A 14994-nucleotide genomic window follows, 5' to 3' on the forward strand; every position below is an offset into this window, starting at 1 on the left:
GTTTCGTAGCAGTGCAAAGTTCCAACAAAAAGAAATTGAAAATAAACGACTGTAATAAACATAAGATACGATATTAATGGCCTCAGCTCGAAGAAGAATGTGCCAAGGAAGATTTCCAAAGAGTCTCTGGAGATAACAAAACAGTACGAACCGACAGATACGTTCTGAAATACGTCAGGGCTTATTGTTTTGTTGCATTGTACGGCTGCAGATTTGTAAACAAAAATTTCTCTTTCGTCGCTAGAAGAGATGGATGCTTTGGCGACCCTCCTGTGTCCTGCGTCCCTGTTTTCGCACCTTTCCACGGCACGGCGCTGCCCTACCCGCCGCAAACGGCGTCTCGGACACGCCCGTTAGGCCCACGGCCGTCTCGCAGATGTTTGTCGTGCTTGTACTGTCATATGGGCCACGACCCGAGCGGCAGCGAGCGGCAGTCGAGCAAAGTCGGGACAAGTCGGGACGGGGACAGGGATAGGAATGGTGCGAATGCACTGCGAACTACGCAGACACCTGGTGTGAGGCGAGGCGAGGCGAGGCGAGGAAGCCCACATCGCTACCAGTGGCGCCCTCCAGCACGACACTGCCACACCCCGCACAGGCCCTCCGCTGGACACCAGGGACAAGATGCGCCCTCCGCTAGTGTCGAAGGCTGCACGCGCCCAGCGAATGACAGGACGTGCAACGAGCAGCAGTGCGTCTCACACACGCGGCGGTGCGCCCGCTAATTCGGCCGTCGCTCCGCTGGGACGCCGGGCGCGCCCCCCGCGCCGTCCTCGAGGAGCCGGCTGTTGCGGAAGGAAGTGCTTTCGTCAAATGCGGCGGAAAACTAACATTTTGTGTATTGGGAGAGAAGCCGAACGCGTATTCTGCCGTGCTCCTACATTACATGAGTGCCAACGGCCATACCATGATGATTGCACCGGTTCTCGTCCGATCACCGAAGTTAAGCATCATTGGGCCCGGTTAGTACTTGGATGGGTGACCGCCTGGGAAACCCGGGTGCTGTTGGCTCCCTTCTTTTTTTTTGTTATTATGTCGCTACCCCTGGCAGCCCAATAAAAAAAGAAAGGTGCTGTTGGATCCCTTACATTTTCTCCTTTTTGCATCGCTACCCCTGCCAGCCCTCTTTTCATACTACCTTTCCGTTGTGACAAAGATGCTTCCTTCAGCAATTTAAACGTGCCAAGAAATCCTTGACAATAACGAAACACTACGAATCGACAGATGTGATCTGAAATAAGCCCGGGCCTCCTACTGTTTCGTAGCAGTGCAAAGTTCCAACAAAAAGAAATTGAAAATAAACGACTGTAATAAACATAAGATACGATATTAATGGCCTCAGCTCGAAGAAGAATGTGCCAAGGAAGATTTCCAAAGAGTCTCTGGAGATAACAAAACAGTACGAACCGACAGATACGTTCTGAAATACGTCAGGGCTTATTGTTTTGTTGCATTGTACGGCTGCAGATTTGTAAACAAAAATTTCTCTTTCGTCGCTAGAAGAGATGGATGCTTTGGCGACCCTCCTGTGTCCTGCGTCCCTGTTTTCGCACCTTTCCACGGCACGGCGCTGCCCTACCCGCCGCAAACGGCGTCTCGGACACGCCCGTTAGGCCCACGGCCGTCTCGCAGATGTTTGTCGTGCTTGTACTGTCATATGGGCCACGACCCGAGCGGCAGCGAGCGGCAGTCGAGCAAAGTCGGGACAAGTCGGGACGGGGACAGGGATAGGAATGGTGCGAATGCACTGCGAACTACGCAGACACCTGGTGTGAGGCGAGGCGAGGCGAGGCGAGGAAGCCCACATCGCTACCAGTGGCGCCCTCCAGCACGACACTGCCACACCCCGCACAGGCCCTCCGCTGGACACCAGGGACAAGATGCGCCCTCCGCTAGTGTCGAAGGCTGCACGCGCCCAGCGAATGACAGGACGTGCAACGAGCAGCAGTGCGTCTCACACACGCGGCGGTGCGCCCGCTAATTCGGCCGTCGCTCCGCTGGGACGCCGGGCGCGCCCCCCGCGCCGTCCTCGAGGAGCCGGCTGTTGCGGAAGGAAGTGCTTTCGTCAAATGCGGCGGAAAACTAACATTTTGTGTATTGGGAGAGAAGCCGAACGCGTATTCTGCCGTGCTCCTACATTACATGAGTGCCAACGGCCATACCATGATGATTGCACCGGTTCTCGTCCGATCACCGAAGTTAAGCATCATTGGGCCCGGTTAGTACTTGGATGGGTGACCGCCTGGGAAACCCGGGTGCTGTTGGCTCCCTTCTTTTTTTTTGTTATTATGTCGCTACCCCTGGCAGCCCAATTAGAAAAAAAGAAAGGTGCTGTTGGATCCCTTACATTTTCTCCTTTTTGCATCGCTACCCCTGCCAGCCCTCTTTTCATACTACCTTTCCGTTGTGACAAAGATGCTTCCTTCAGCAATTTAAACGTGCCAAGAAATCCTTGACAATAACGAAACACTACGAATCGACAGATGTGATCTGAAATAAGCCCGGGCCTCCTACTGTTTCGTAGCAGTGCAAAGTTCCAACAAAAAGAAATTGAAAATAAACGACTGTAATAAACATAAGATACGATATTAATGGCCTCAGCTCGAAGAAGAATGTGCCAAGGAAGATTTCCAAAGAGTCTCTGGAGATAACAAAACAGTACGAACCGACAGATACGTTCTGAAATACGTCAGGGCTTATTGTTTTGTTGCATTGTACGGCTGCAGATTTGTAAACAAAAATTTCTCTTTCGTCGCTAGAAGAGATGGATGCTTTGGCGACCCTCCTGTGTCCTGCGTCCCTGTTTTCGCACCTTTCCACGGCACGGCGCTGCCCTACCCGCCGCAAACGGCGTCTCGGACACGCCCGTTAGGCCCACGGCCGTCTCGCAGATGTTTGTCGTGCTTGTACTGTCATATGGGCCACGACCCGAGCGGCAGCGAGCGGCAGTCGAGCAAAGTCGGGACAAGTCGGGACGGGGACAGGGATAGGAATGGTGCGAATGCACTGCGAACTACGCAGACACCTGGTGTGAGGCGAGGCGAGGCGAGGCGAGGAAGCCCACATCGCTACCAGTGGCGCCCTCCAGCACGACACTGCCACACCCCGCACAGGCCCTCCGCTGGACACCAGGGACAAGATGCGCCCTCCGCTAGTGTCGAAGGCTGCACGCGCCCAGCGAATGACAGGACGTGCAACGAGCAGCAGTGCGTCTCACACACGCGGCGGTGCGCCCGCTAATTCGGCCGTCGCTCCGCTGGGACGCCGGGCGCGCCCCCCGCGCCGTCCTCGAGGAGCCGGCTGTTGCGGAAGGAAGTGCTTTCGTCAAATGCGGCGGAAAACTAACATTTTGTGTATTGGGAGAGAAGCCGAACGCGTATTCTGCCGTGCTCCTACATTACATGAGTGCCAACGGCCATACCATGATGATTGCACCGGTTCTCGTCCGATCACCGAAGTTAAGCATCATTGGGCCCGGTTAGTACTTGGATGGGTGACCGCCTGGGAAACCCGGGTGCTGTTGGCTCCCTTCTTTTTTTTTGTTATTATGTCGCTACCCCTGGCAGCCCAATAAAAAAAGAAAGGTGCTGTTGGATCCCTTACATTTTCTCCTTTTTGCATCGCTACCCCTGCCAGCCCTCTTTTCATACTACCTTTCCGTTGTGACAAAGATGCTTCCTTCAGCAATTTAAACGTGCCAAGAAATCCTTGACAATAACGAAACACTACGAATCGACAGATGTGATCTGAAATAAGCCCGGGCCTCCTACTGTTTCGTAGCAGTGCAAAGTTCCAACAAAAAGAAATTGAAAATAAACGACTGTAATAAACATAAGATACGATATTAATGGCCTCAGCTCGAAGAAGAATGTGCCAAGGAAGATTTCCAAAGAGTCTCTGGAGATAACAAAACAGTACGAACCGACAGATACGTTCTGAAATACGTCAGGGCTTATTGTTTTGTTGCATTGTACGGCTGCAGATTTGTAAACAAAAATTTCTCTTTCGTCGCTAGAAGAGATGGATGCTTAGATGGATGCTTTGGCGACCCTCCTGTGTCCTGCGTCCCTGTTTTCGCACCTTTCCACGGCACGGCGCTGCCCTACCCGCCGCAAACGGCGTCTCGGACACGCCCGTTAGGCCCACGGCCGTCTCGCAGATGTTTGTCGTGCTTGTACTGTCATATGGGCCACGACCCGAGCGGCAGCGAGCGGCAGTCGAGCAAAGTCGGGACAAGTCGGGACGGGGACAGGGATAGGAATGGTGCGAATGCACTGCGAACTACGCAGACACCTGGTGTGAGGCGAGGCGAGGCGAGGAAGCCCACATCGCTACCAGTGGCGCCCTCCAGCACGACACTGCCACACCCCGCACAGGCCCTCCGCTGGACACCAGGGACAAGATGCGCCCTCCGCTAGTGTCGAAGGCTGCACGCGCCCAGCGAATGACAGGACGTGCAACGAGCAGCAGTGCGTCTCACACACGCGGCGGTGCGCCCGCTAATTCGGCCGTCGCTCCGCTGGGACGCCGGGCGCGCCCCCCGCGCCGTCCTCGAGGAGCCGGCTGTTGCGGAAGGAAGTGCTTTCGTCAAATGCGGCGGAAAACTAACATTTTGTGTATTGGGAGAGAAGCCGAACGCGTATTCTGCCGTGCTCCTACATTACATGAGTGCCAACGGCCATACAATGATGATTGCACCGGTTCTCGTCCGATCACCGAAGTTAAGCATCATTGGGCCCGGTTAGTACTTGGATGGGTGACCGCCTGGGAAACCCGGGTGCTGTTGGCTCCCTTCTTTTTTTTTGTTATTATGTCGCTACCCCTGGCAGCCCAATAAAAAAAGAAAGGTGCTGTTGGATCCCTTACATTTTCTCCTTTTTGCATCGCTACCCCTGCCAGCCCTCTTTTCATACTACCTTTCCGTTGTGACAAAGATGCTTCCTTCAGCAATTTAAACGTGCCAAGAAATCCTTGACAATAACGAAACACTACGAATCGACAGATGTGATCTGAAATAAGCCCGGGCCTCCTACTGTTTCGTAGCAGTGCAAAGTTCCAACAAAAAGAAATTGAAAATAAACGACTGTAATAAACATAAGATACGATATTAATGGCCTCAGCTCGAAGAAGAATGTGCCAAGGAAGATTTCCAAAGAGTCTCTGGAGATAACAAAACAGTACGAACCGACAGATACGTTCTGAAATACGTCAGGGCTTATTGTTTTGTTGCATTGTACGGCTGCAGATTTGTAAACAAAAATTTCTCTTTCGTCGCTAGAAGAGATGGATGCTTTGGCGACCCTCCTGTGTCCTGCGTCCCTGTTTTCGCACCTTTCCACGGCACGGCGCTGCCCTACCCGCCGCAAACGGCGTCTCGGACACGCCCGTTAGGCCCACGGCCGTCTCGCAGATGTTTGTCGTGCTTGTACTGTCATATGGGCCACGACCCGAGCGGCAGCGAGCGGCAGTCGAGCAAAGTCGGGACAAGTCGGGACGGGGACAGGGATAGGAATGGTGCGAATGCACTGCGAACTACGCAGACACCTGGTGTGAGGCGAGGCGAGGCGAGGAAGCCCACATCGCTACCAGTGGCGCCCTCCAGCACGACACTGCCACACCCCGCACAGGCCCTCCGCTGGACACCAGGGACAAGATGCGCCCTCCGCTAGTGTCGAAGGCTGCACGCGCCCAGCGAATGACAGGACGTGCAACGAGCAGCAGTGCGTCTCACACACGCGGCGGTGCGCCCGCTAATTCGGCCGTCGCTCCGCTGGGACGCCGGGCGCGCCCCCCGCGCCGTCCTCGAGGAGCCGGCTGTTGCGGAAGGAAGTGCTTTCGTCAAATGCGGCGGAAAACTAACATTTTGTGTATTGGGAGAGAAGCCGAACGCGTATTCTGCCGTGCTCCTACATTACATGAGTGCCAACGGCCATACCATGATGATTGCACCGGTTCTCGTCCGATCACCGAAGTTAAGCATCATTGGGCCCGGTTAGTACTTGGATGGGTGACCGCCTGGGAAACCCGGGTGCTGTTGGCTCCCTTCTTTTTTTTTGTTATTATGTCGCTACCCCTGGCAGCCCAATAAAAAAAGAAAGGTGCTGTTGGATCCCTTACATTTTCTCCTTTTTGCATCGCTACCCCTGCCAGCCCTCTTTTCATACTACCTTTCCGTTGTGACAAAGATGCTTCCTTCAGCAATTTAAACGTGCCAAGAAATCCTTGACAATAACGAAACACTACGAATCGACAGATGTGATCTGAAATAAGCCCGGGCCTCCTACTGTTTCGTAGCAGTGCAAAGTTCCAACAAAAAGAAATTGAAAATAAACGACTGTAATAAACATAAGATACGATATTAATGGCCTCAGCTCGAAGAAGAATGTGCCAAGGAAGATTTCCAAAGAGTCTCTGGAAAACAGTACGAACCGACAGATACGTTCTGAAATACGTCAGGGCTTATTGTTTTGTTGCATTGTACGGCTGCAGATTTGTAAACAAAAATTTCTCTTTCGTCGCTAGAAGAGATGGATGCTTTGGCGACCCTCCTGTGTCCTGCGTCCCTGTTTTCGCACCTTTCCACGGCACGGCGCTGCCCTAACCCCGCCGCAAACGGCGTCTCGACACGCCCGTTAGGCCCACGGCCGTCTCGCAGATGTTTGTCGTGCTTGTACTGTCATATGGGCCACGACCCGAGCGGCAGCGAGCGGCAGTCGAGCAAAGTCGGGACAAGTCGGGACGGGGACAGGGATAGGAATGGTGCGAATGCACTGCGAACTACGCAGACACCTGGTGTGAGGCGAGGCGAGGCGAGGCGAGGAAGCCCCACATCGCTACCAGTGGCGCCCTCCAGCACGACACTGCCACACCCCGCACAGGCCCTCCGCTGGACACCAGGGACAAGATGCGCCCTCCGCTAGTGTCGAAGGCTGCACGCGCCAGCGAATGACAGGACGTGCAACGAGCAGCAGTGCGTCCTCACACCACGCGGCGGTGCGCCCGCTAATTCGGCCGTCGCTCCGCTGGGACGCCGGGCGCGCCCCCCGCGCCGTCCTCGAGGAGCCGGCTGTTGCGGAAGGAAGTGCTTTCGTCAAATGCGGCGGAAAACTAACATTTTGTGTATTGGGAGAGAAGCCGAACGCGTATTCTGCCGTGCTCCTACATTACATGAGTGCCAACGGCCATACCATGATGATTGCAACCGGTTCTCGTCCGATCACCGAAGTTAAGCATCATTGGGCCCGGTTAGTACTTGGATGGGTGACCGCCTGGAAACCCGGGGTGCTGTTGGCTCCCTTCTTTTTTTTTGTTATTATGTCGCTACCCCTGGCAGCCCAATAAAAAAGAAATGGTGCTGTTGGATCCCTTACATTTTCTCCTTTTTGCATCGCTACCCCTGCCAGCCCTCTTTTCATACTACCTTTCCGTTGTGACAAAGATGCTTCCTTCAGCAATTTAAACGTGCCAAGAAATCCTTGACAATAACGAAACACTACGAATCGACAGATGTGATCTGAAATAAGCCCGGGCCTCCTACTGTTTCGTAGCAGTGCAAAGTTCCAACAAAAAGAAATTGAAAATAAACGACTGTAATAAACATAAGATACGATATTAATGGCCTCAGCTCGAAGAAGAATGTGCCAAGGAAGATTTCCAAAGAGTCTCTGGAGATAACAAAACAGTACGAACCGACAGATACGTTCTGAAATACGTCAGGGCTTATTGTTTTGTTGCATTGTACGGCTGCAGATTTGTAAACAAAAATTTCTCTTTCGTCGCTAGAAGAGATGGATGCTTTGGCGACCCTCCTGTGTCCTGCGTCCCTGTTTTCGCACCTTTCCACGGCACGGCGCTGCCCTACCCGCCGCAAACGGCGTCTCGGACACGCCCGTTAGGCCCACGGCCGTCTCGCAGATGTTTGTCGTGCTTGTACTGTCATATGGGCCACGACCCGAGCGGCAGCGAGCGGCAGTCGAGCAAAGTCGGGACAAGTCGGGACGGGGACAGGGATAGGAATGGTGCGAATGCACTGCGAACTACGCAGACACCTGGTGTGAGGCGAGGCGAGGCGAGGCGAGGAAGCCCACATCGCTACCAGTGGCGCCCTCCAGCACGACACTGCCACACCCCGCACAGGCCCTCCGCTGGACACCAGGGACAAGATGCGCCCTCCGCTAGTGTCGAAGGCTGCACGCGCCCAGCGAATGACAGGACGTGCAACGAGCAGCAGTGCGTCTCACACACGCGGCGGTGCGCCCGCTAATTCGGCCGTCGCTCCGCTGGGACGCCGGGCGCGCCCCCCGCGCCGTCCTCGAGGAGCCGGCTGTTGCGGAAGGAAGTGCTTTCGTCAAATGCGGCGGAAAACTAACATTTTGTGTATTGGGAGAGAAGCCGAACGCGTATTCTGCCGTGCTCCTACATTACATGAGTGCCAACGGCCATACCATGATGATTGCACCGGTTCTCGTCCGATCACCGAAGTTAAGCATCATTGGGCCCGGTTAGTACTTGGATGGGTGACCGCCTGGGAAACCCGGGTGCTGTTGGCTCCCTTCTTTTTTTTTGTTATTATGTCGCTACCCCTGGCAGCCCAATAAAAAAAGAAAGGTGCTGTTGGATCCCTTACATTTTCTCCTTTTTGCATCGCTACCCCTGCCAGCCCTCTTTTCATACTACCTTTCCGTTGTGACAAAGATGCTTCCTTCAGCAATTTAAACGTGCCAAGAAATCCTTGACAATAACGAAACACTACGAATCGACAGATGTGATCTGAAATAAGCCCGGGCCTCCTACTGTTTCGTAGCAGTGCAAAGTTCCAACAAAAAGAAATTGAAAATAAACGACTGTAATAAACATAAGATACGATATTAATGGCCTCAGCTCGAAGAAGAATGTGCCAAGGAAGATTTCCAAAGAGTCTCTGGAGATAACAAAACAGTACGAACCGACAGATACGTTCTGAAATACGTCAGGGCTTATTGTTTTGTTGCATTGTACGGCTGCAGATTTGTAAACAAAAATTTCTCTTTCGTCGCTAGAAGAGATGGATGCTTTGGCGACCCTCCTGTGTCCTGCGTCCCTGTTTTCGCACCTTTCCACGGCACGGCGCTGCCCTACCCGCCGCAAACGGCGTCTCGGACACGCCCGTTAGGCCCACGGCCGTCTCGCAGATGTTTGTCGTGCTTGTACTGTCATATGGGCCACGACCCGAGCGGCAGCGAGCGGCAGTCGAGCAAAGTCGGGACAAGTCGGGACGGGGACAGGGATAGGAATGGTGCGAATGCACTGCGAACTACGCAGACACCTGGTGTGAGGCGAGGCGAGGCGAGGCGAGGAAGCCCACATCGCTACCAGTGGCGCCCTCCAGCACGACACTGCCACACCCCGCACAGGCCCTCCGCTGGACACCAGGGACAAGATGCGCCCTCCGCTAGTGTCGAAGGCTGCACGCGCCCAGCGAATGACAGGACGTGCAACGAGCAGCAGTGCGTCTCACACACGCGGCGGTGCGCCCGCTAATTCGGCCGTCGCTCCGCTGGGACGCCGGGCGCGCCCCCCGCGCCGTCCTCGAGGAGCCGGCTGTTGCGGAAGGAAGTGCTTTCGTCAAATGCGGCGGAAAACTAACATTTTGTGTATTGGGAGAGAAGCCGAACGCGTATTCTGCCGTGCTCCTACATTACATGAGTGCCAACGGCCATACCATGATGATTGCACCGGTTCTCGTCCGATCACCGAAGTTAAGCATCATTGGGCCCGGTTAGTACTTGGATGGGTGACCGCCTGGGAAACCCGGGTGCTGTTGGCTCCCTTCTTTTTTTTTGTTATTATGTCGCTACCCCTGGCAGCCCAATAAAAAAAGAAAGGTGCTGTTGGATCCCTTACATTTTCTCCTTTTTGCATCGCTACCCCTGCCAGCCCTCTTTTCATACTACCTTTCCGTTGTGACAAAGATGCTTCCTTCAGCAATTTAAACGTGCCAAGAAATCCTTGACAATAACGAAACACTACGAATCGACAGATGTGATCTGAAATAAGCCCGGGCCTCCTACTGTTTCGTAGCAGTGCAAAGTTCCAACAAAAAGAAATTGAAAATAAACGACTGTAATAAACATAAGATACGATATTAATGGCCTCAGCTCGAAGAAGAATGTGCCAAGGAAGATTTCCAAAGAGTCTCTGGAGATAACAAAACAGTACGAACCGACAGATACGTTCTGAAATACGTCAGGGCTTATTGTTTTGTTGCATTGTACGGCTGCAGATTTGTAAACAAAAATTTCTCTTTCGTCGCTAGAAGAGATGGATGCTTTGGCGACCCTCCTGTGTCCTGCGTCCCTGTTTTCGCACCTTTCCACGGCACGGCGCTGCCCTACCCGCCGCAAACGGCGTCTCGGACACGCCCGTTAGGCCCACGGCCGTCTCGCAGATGTTTGTCGTGCTTGTACTGTCATATGGGCCACGACCCGAGCGGCAGCGAGCGGCAGTCGAGCAAAGTCGGGACAAGTCGGGACGGGGACAGGGATAGGAATGGTGCGAATGCACTGCGAACTACGCAGACACCTGGTGTGAGGCGAGGCGAGGCGAGGCGAGGAAGCCCACATCGCTACCAGTGGCGCCCTCCAGCACGACACTGCCACACCCCGCACAGGCCCTCCGCTGGACACCAGGGACAAGATGCGCCCTCCGCTAGTGTCGAAGGCTGCACGCGCCCAGCGAATGACAGGACGTGCAACGAGCAGCAGTGCGTCTCACACACGCGGCGGTGCGCCCGCTAATTCGGCCGTCGCTCCGCTGGGACGCCGGGCGCGCCCCCCGCGCCGTCCTCGAGGAGCCGGCTGTTGCGGAAGGAAGTGCTTTCGTCAAATGCGGCGGAAAACTAACATTTTGTGTATTGGGAGAGAAGCCGAACGCGTATTCTGCCGTGCTCCTACATTACATGAGTGCCAACGGCCATACCATGATGATTGCACCGGTTCTCGTCCGATCACCGAAGTTAAGCATCATTGGGCCCGGTTAGTACTTGGATGGGTGACCGCCTGGGAAACCCGGGTGCTGTTGGCTCCCTTCTTTTTTTTTGTTATTATGTCGCTACCCCTGGCAGCCCAATAAAAAAAGAAAGGTGCTGTTGGATCCCTTACATTTTCTCCTTTTTGCATCGCTACCCCTGCCAGCCCTCTTTTCATACTACCTTTCCGTTGTGACAAAGATGCTTCCTTCAGCAATTTAAACGTGCCAAGAAATCCTTGACAATAACGAAACACTACGAATCGACAGATGTGATCTGAAATAAGCCCGGGCCTCCTACTGTTTCGTAGCAGTGCAAAGTTCCAACAAAAAGAAATTGAAAATAAACGACTGTAATAAACATAAGATACGATATTAATGGCCTCAGCTCGAAGAAGAATGTGCCAAGGAAGATTTCCAAAGAGTCTCTGGAGATAACAAAACAGTACGAACCGACAGATACGTTCTGAAATACGTCAGGGCTTATTGTTTTGTTGCATTGTACGGCTGCAGATTTGTAAACAAAAATTTCTCTTTCGTCGCTAGAAGAGATGGATGCTTTGGCGACCCTCCTGTGTCCTGCGTCCCTGTTTTCGCACCTTTCCACGGCACGGCGCTGCCCTACCCGCCGCAAACGGCGTCTCGGACACGCCCGTTAGGCCCACGGCCGTCTCGCAGATGTTTGTCGTGCTTGTACTGTCATATGGGCCACGACCCGAGCGGCAGCGAGCGGCAGTCGAGCAAAGTCGGGACAAGTCGGGACGGGGACAGGGATAGGAATGGTGCGAATGCACTGCGAACTACGCAGACACCTGGTGTGAGGCGAGGCGAGGCGAGGCGAGGAAGCCCACATCGCTACCAGTGGCGCCCTCCAGCACGACACTGCCACACCCCGCACAGGCCCTCCGCTGGACACCAGGGACAAGATGCGCCCTCCGCTAGTGTCGAAGGCTGCACGCGCCCAGCGAATGACAGGACGTGCAACGAGCAGCAGTGCGTCTCACACACGCGGCGGTGCGCCCGCTAATTCGGCCGTCGCTCCGCTGGGACGCCGGGCGCGCCCCCCGCGCCGTCCTCGAGGAGCCGGCTGTTGCGGAAGGAAGTGCTTTCGTCAAATGCGGCGGAAAACTAACATTTTGTGTATTGGGAGAGAAGCCGAACGCGTATTCTGCCGTGCTCCTACATTACATGAGTGCCAACGGCCATACCATGATGATTGCACCGGTTCTCGTCCGATCACCGAAGTTAAGCATCATTGGGCCCGGTTAGTACTTGGATGGGTGACCGCCTGGGAAACCCGGGTGCTGTTGGCTCCCTTCTTTTTTTTTGTTATTATGTCGCTACCCCTGGCAGCCCAATAAAAAAAGAAAGGTGCTGTTGGATCCCTTACATTTTCTCCTTTTTGCATCGCTACCCCTGCCAGCCCTCTTTTCATACTACCTTTCCGTTGTGACAAAGATGCTTCCTTCAGCAATTTAAACGTGCCAAGAAATCCTTGACAATAACGAAACACTACGAATCGACAGATGTGATCTGAAATAAGCCCGGGCCTCCTACTGTTTCGTAGCAGTGCAAAGTTCCAACAAAAAGAAATTGAAAATAAACGACTGTAATAAACATAAGATACGATATTAATGGCCTCAGCTCGAAGAAGAATGTGCCAAGGAAGATTTCCAAAGAGTCTCTGGAGATAACAAAACAGTACGAACCGACAGATACGTTCTGAAATACGTCAGGGCTTATTGTTTTGTTGCATTGTACGGCTGCAGATTTGTAAACAAAAATTTCTCTTTCGTCGCTAGAAGAGATGGATGCTTTGGCGACCCTCCTGTGTCCTGCGTCCCTGTTTTCGCACCTTTCCACGGCACGGCGCTGCCCTACCCGCCGCAAACGGCGTCTCGGACACGCCCGTTAGGCCCACGGCCGTCTCGCAGATGTTTGTCGTGCTTGTACTGTCATATGGGCCACGACCCGAGCGGCAGCGAGCGGCAGTCGAGCAAAGTCGGGACAAGTCGGGACGGGGACAGGGATAGGAATGGTGCGAATGCACTGCGAACTACGCAGACACCTGGTGTGAGGCGAGGCGAGGCGAGGCGAGGAAGCCCACATCGCTACCAGTGGCGCCCTCCAGCACGACACTGCCACACCCCGCACAGGCCCTCCGCTGGACACCAGGGACAAGATGCGCCCTCCGCTAGTGTCGAAGGCTGCACGCGCCCAGCGAATGACAGGACGTGCAACGAGCAGCAGTGCGTCTCACACACGCGGCGGTGCGCCCGCTAATTCGGCCGTCGCTCCGCTGGGACGCCGGGCGCGCCCCCCGCGCCGTCCTCGAGGAGCCGGCTGTTGCGGAAGGAAGTGCTTTCGTCAAATGCGGCGGAAAACTAACATTTTGTGTATTGGGAGAGAAGCCGAACGCGTATTCTGCCGTGCTCCTACATTACATGAGTGCCAACGGCCATACCATGATGATTGCACCGGTTCTCGTCCGATCACCGAAGTTAAGCATCATTGGGCCCGGTTAGTACTTGGATGGGTGACCGCCTGGGAAACCCGGGTGCTGTTGGCTCCCTTCTTTTTTTTTGTTATTATGTCGCTACCCCTGGCAGCCCAATAAAAAAAGAAAGGTGCTGTTGGATCCCTTACATTTTCTCCTTTTTGCATCGCTACCCCTGCCAGCCCTCTTTTCATACTACCTTTCCGTTGTGACAAAGATGCTTCCTTCAGCAATTTAAACGTGCCAAGAAATCCTTGACAATAACGAAACACTACGAATCGACAGATGTGATCTGAAATAAGCCCGGGCCTCCTACTGTTTCGTAGCAGTGCAAAGTTCCAACAAAAAGAAATTGAAAATAAACGACTGTAATAAACATAAGATACGATATTAATGGCCTCAGCTCGAAGAAGAATGTGCCAAGGAAGATTTCCAAAGAGTCTCTGGAGATAACAAAACAGTACGAACCGACAGATACGTTCTGAAATACGTCAGGGCTTATTGTTTTGTTGCATTGTACGGCTGCAGATTTGTAAACAAAAATTTCTCTTTCGTCGCTAGAAGAGATGGATGCTTTGGCGACCCTCCTGTGTCCTGCGTCCCTGTTTTCGCACCTTTCCACGGCACGGCGCTGCCCTACCCGCCGCAAACGGCGTCTCGGACACGCCCGTTAGGCCCACGGCCGTCTCGCAGATGTTTGTCGTGCTTGTACTGTCATATGGGCCACGACCCGAGCGGCAGCGAGCGGCAGTCGAGCAAAGTCGGGACAAGTCGGGACGGGGACAGGGATAGGAATGGTGCGAATGCACTGCGAACTACGCAGACACCTGGTGTGAGGCGAGGCGAGGCGAGGCGAGGAAGCCCACATCGCTACCAGTGGCGCCCTCCAGCACGACACTGCCACACCCCGCACAGGCCCTCCGCTGGACACCAGGGACAAGATGCGCCCTCCGCTAGTGTCGAAGGCTGCACGCGCCCAGCGAATGACAGGACGTGCAACGAGCAGCAGTGCGTCTCACACACGCGGCGGTGCGCCCGCTAATTCGGCCGTCGCTCCGCTGGGACGCCGGGCGCGCCCCCCGCGCCGTCCTCGAGGAGCCGGCTGTTGCGGAAGGAAGTGCTTTCGTCAAATGCGGCGGAAAACTAACATTTTGTGTATTGGGAGAGAAGCCGAACGCGTATTCTGCCGTGCTCCTACATTACATGAGTGCCAACGGCCATACCATGATGATTGCACCGGTTCTCGTCCGATCACCGAAGTTAAGCATCATTGGGCCCGGTTAGTACTTGGATGGGTGACCGCCTGGGAAACCCGGGTGCTGTTGGCTCCCTTCTTTTTTTTTGTTATTATGTCGCTACCCCTGGCAGCCCAATAAAAAAAGAAAGGTGCTGTTGGATCCCTTACATTTTCTCCTTTTTGCATCGCTACCCCTGCCAGCCCTCTTTTCATACTACCTTTCCGTTGTGACAAAGATGCTTCCTTCAGCAATTTA

At 54.1% G+C, this 14994-nt stretch overlaps 12 non-coding genes across 12 annotated transcripts; all 12 read left to right on the forward strand.

Moving 5' to 3' along the window:
• The first annotated feature begins 892 nt into the window (after positions 1 to 892).
• LOC124750733 lies at positions 893 to 1011 on the forward strand. Its single transcript, XR_007011905.1, has one exon. It is a non-coding gene; the product is annotated as a 5S ribosomal RNA (ribosomal RNA).
• A 1137-nt stretch (positions 1012 to 2148) lies between these two features.
• Positions 2149 to 2267, forward strand: LOC124750745. The gene has a single exon (XR_007011916.1). It is a non-coding gene; the product is annotated as a 5S ribosomal RNA (ribosomal RNA).
• A 1140-nt stretch (positions 2268 to 3407) lies between these two features.
• Positions 3408 to 3526, forward strand: LOC124750757. The gene has a single exon (XR_007011927.1). It is a non-coding gene; the product is annotated as a 5S ribosomal RNA (ribosomal RNA).
• Positions 3527 to 4670: 1144 nt separating this feature from the next.
• LOC124750775 lies at positions 4671 to 4789 on the forward strand. The gene has a single exon (XR_007011943.1). It is a non-coding gene; the product is annotated as a 5S ribosomal RNA (ribosomal RNA).
• A 1132-nt stretch (positions 4790 to 5921) lies between these two features.
• Positions 5922 to 6040, forward strand: LOC124750769. The gene has a single exon (XR_007011938.1). It is a non-coding gene; the product is annotated as a 5S ribosomal RNA (ribosomal RNA).
• Positions 6041 to 7173: 1133 nt separating this feature from the next.
• On the forward strand, positions 7174 to 7293 carry LOC124750776. Its single transcript, XR_007011944.1, has one exon. It is a non-coding gene; the product is annotated as a 5S ribosomal RNA (ribosomal RNA).
• Positions 7294 to 8430: 1137 nt separating this feature from the next.
• On the forward strand, positions 8431 to 8549 carry LOC124750781. The gene has a single exon (XR_007011948.1). It is a non-coding gene; the product is annotated as a 5S ribosomal RNA (ribosomal RNA).
• A 1137-nt stretch (positions 8550 to 9686) lies between these two features.
• Positions 9687 to 9805, forward strand: LOC124750734. Its single transcript, XR_007011906.1, has one exon. It is a non-coding gene; the product is annotated as a 5S ribosomal RNA (ribosomal RNA).
• Positions 9806 to 10942: 1137 nt separating this feature from the next.
• LOC124750735 lies at positions 10943 to 11061 on the forward strand. Its single transcript, XR_007011907.1, has one exon. It is a non-coding gene; the product is annotated as a 5S ribosomal RNA (ribosomal RNA).
• Positions 11062 to 12198: 1137 nt separating this feature from the next.
• Positions 12199 to 12317, forward strand: LOC124750736. The gene has a single exon (XR_007011908.1). It is a non-coding gene; the product is annotated as a 5S ribosomal RNA (ribosomal RNA).
• Positions 12318 to 13454: 1137 nt separating this feature from the next.
• LOC124750737 lies at positions 13455 to 13573 on the forward strand. Its single transcript, XR_007011909.1, has one exon. It is a non-coding gene; the product is annotated as a 5S ribosomal RNA (ribosomal RNA).
• A 1137-nt stretch (positions 13574 to 14710) lies between these two features.
• Positions 14711 to 14829, forward strand: LOC124750738. The gene has a single exon (XR_007011910.1). It is a non-coding gene; the product is annotated as a 5S ribosomal RNA (ribosomal RNA).
• Positions 14830 to 14994: the final 165 nt, after the last annotated feature.

Source organism: Schistocerca piceifrons, unplaced genomic scaffold, assembly GCF_021461385.2.
Source record: "Schistocerca piceifrons isolate TAMUIC-IGC-003096 unplaced genomic scaffold, iqSchPice1.1 HiC_scaffold_445, whole genome shotgun sequence".
NCBI classification, from domain to species: Eukaryota; Metazoa; Arthropoda; class Insecta; order Orthoptera; family Acrididae; genus Schistocerca; species Schistocerca piceifrons.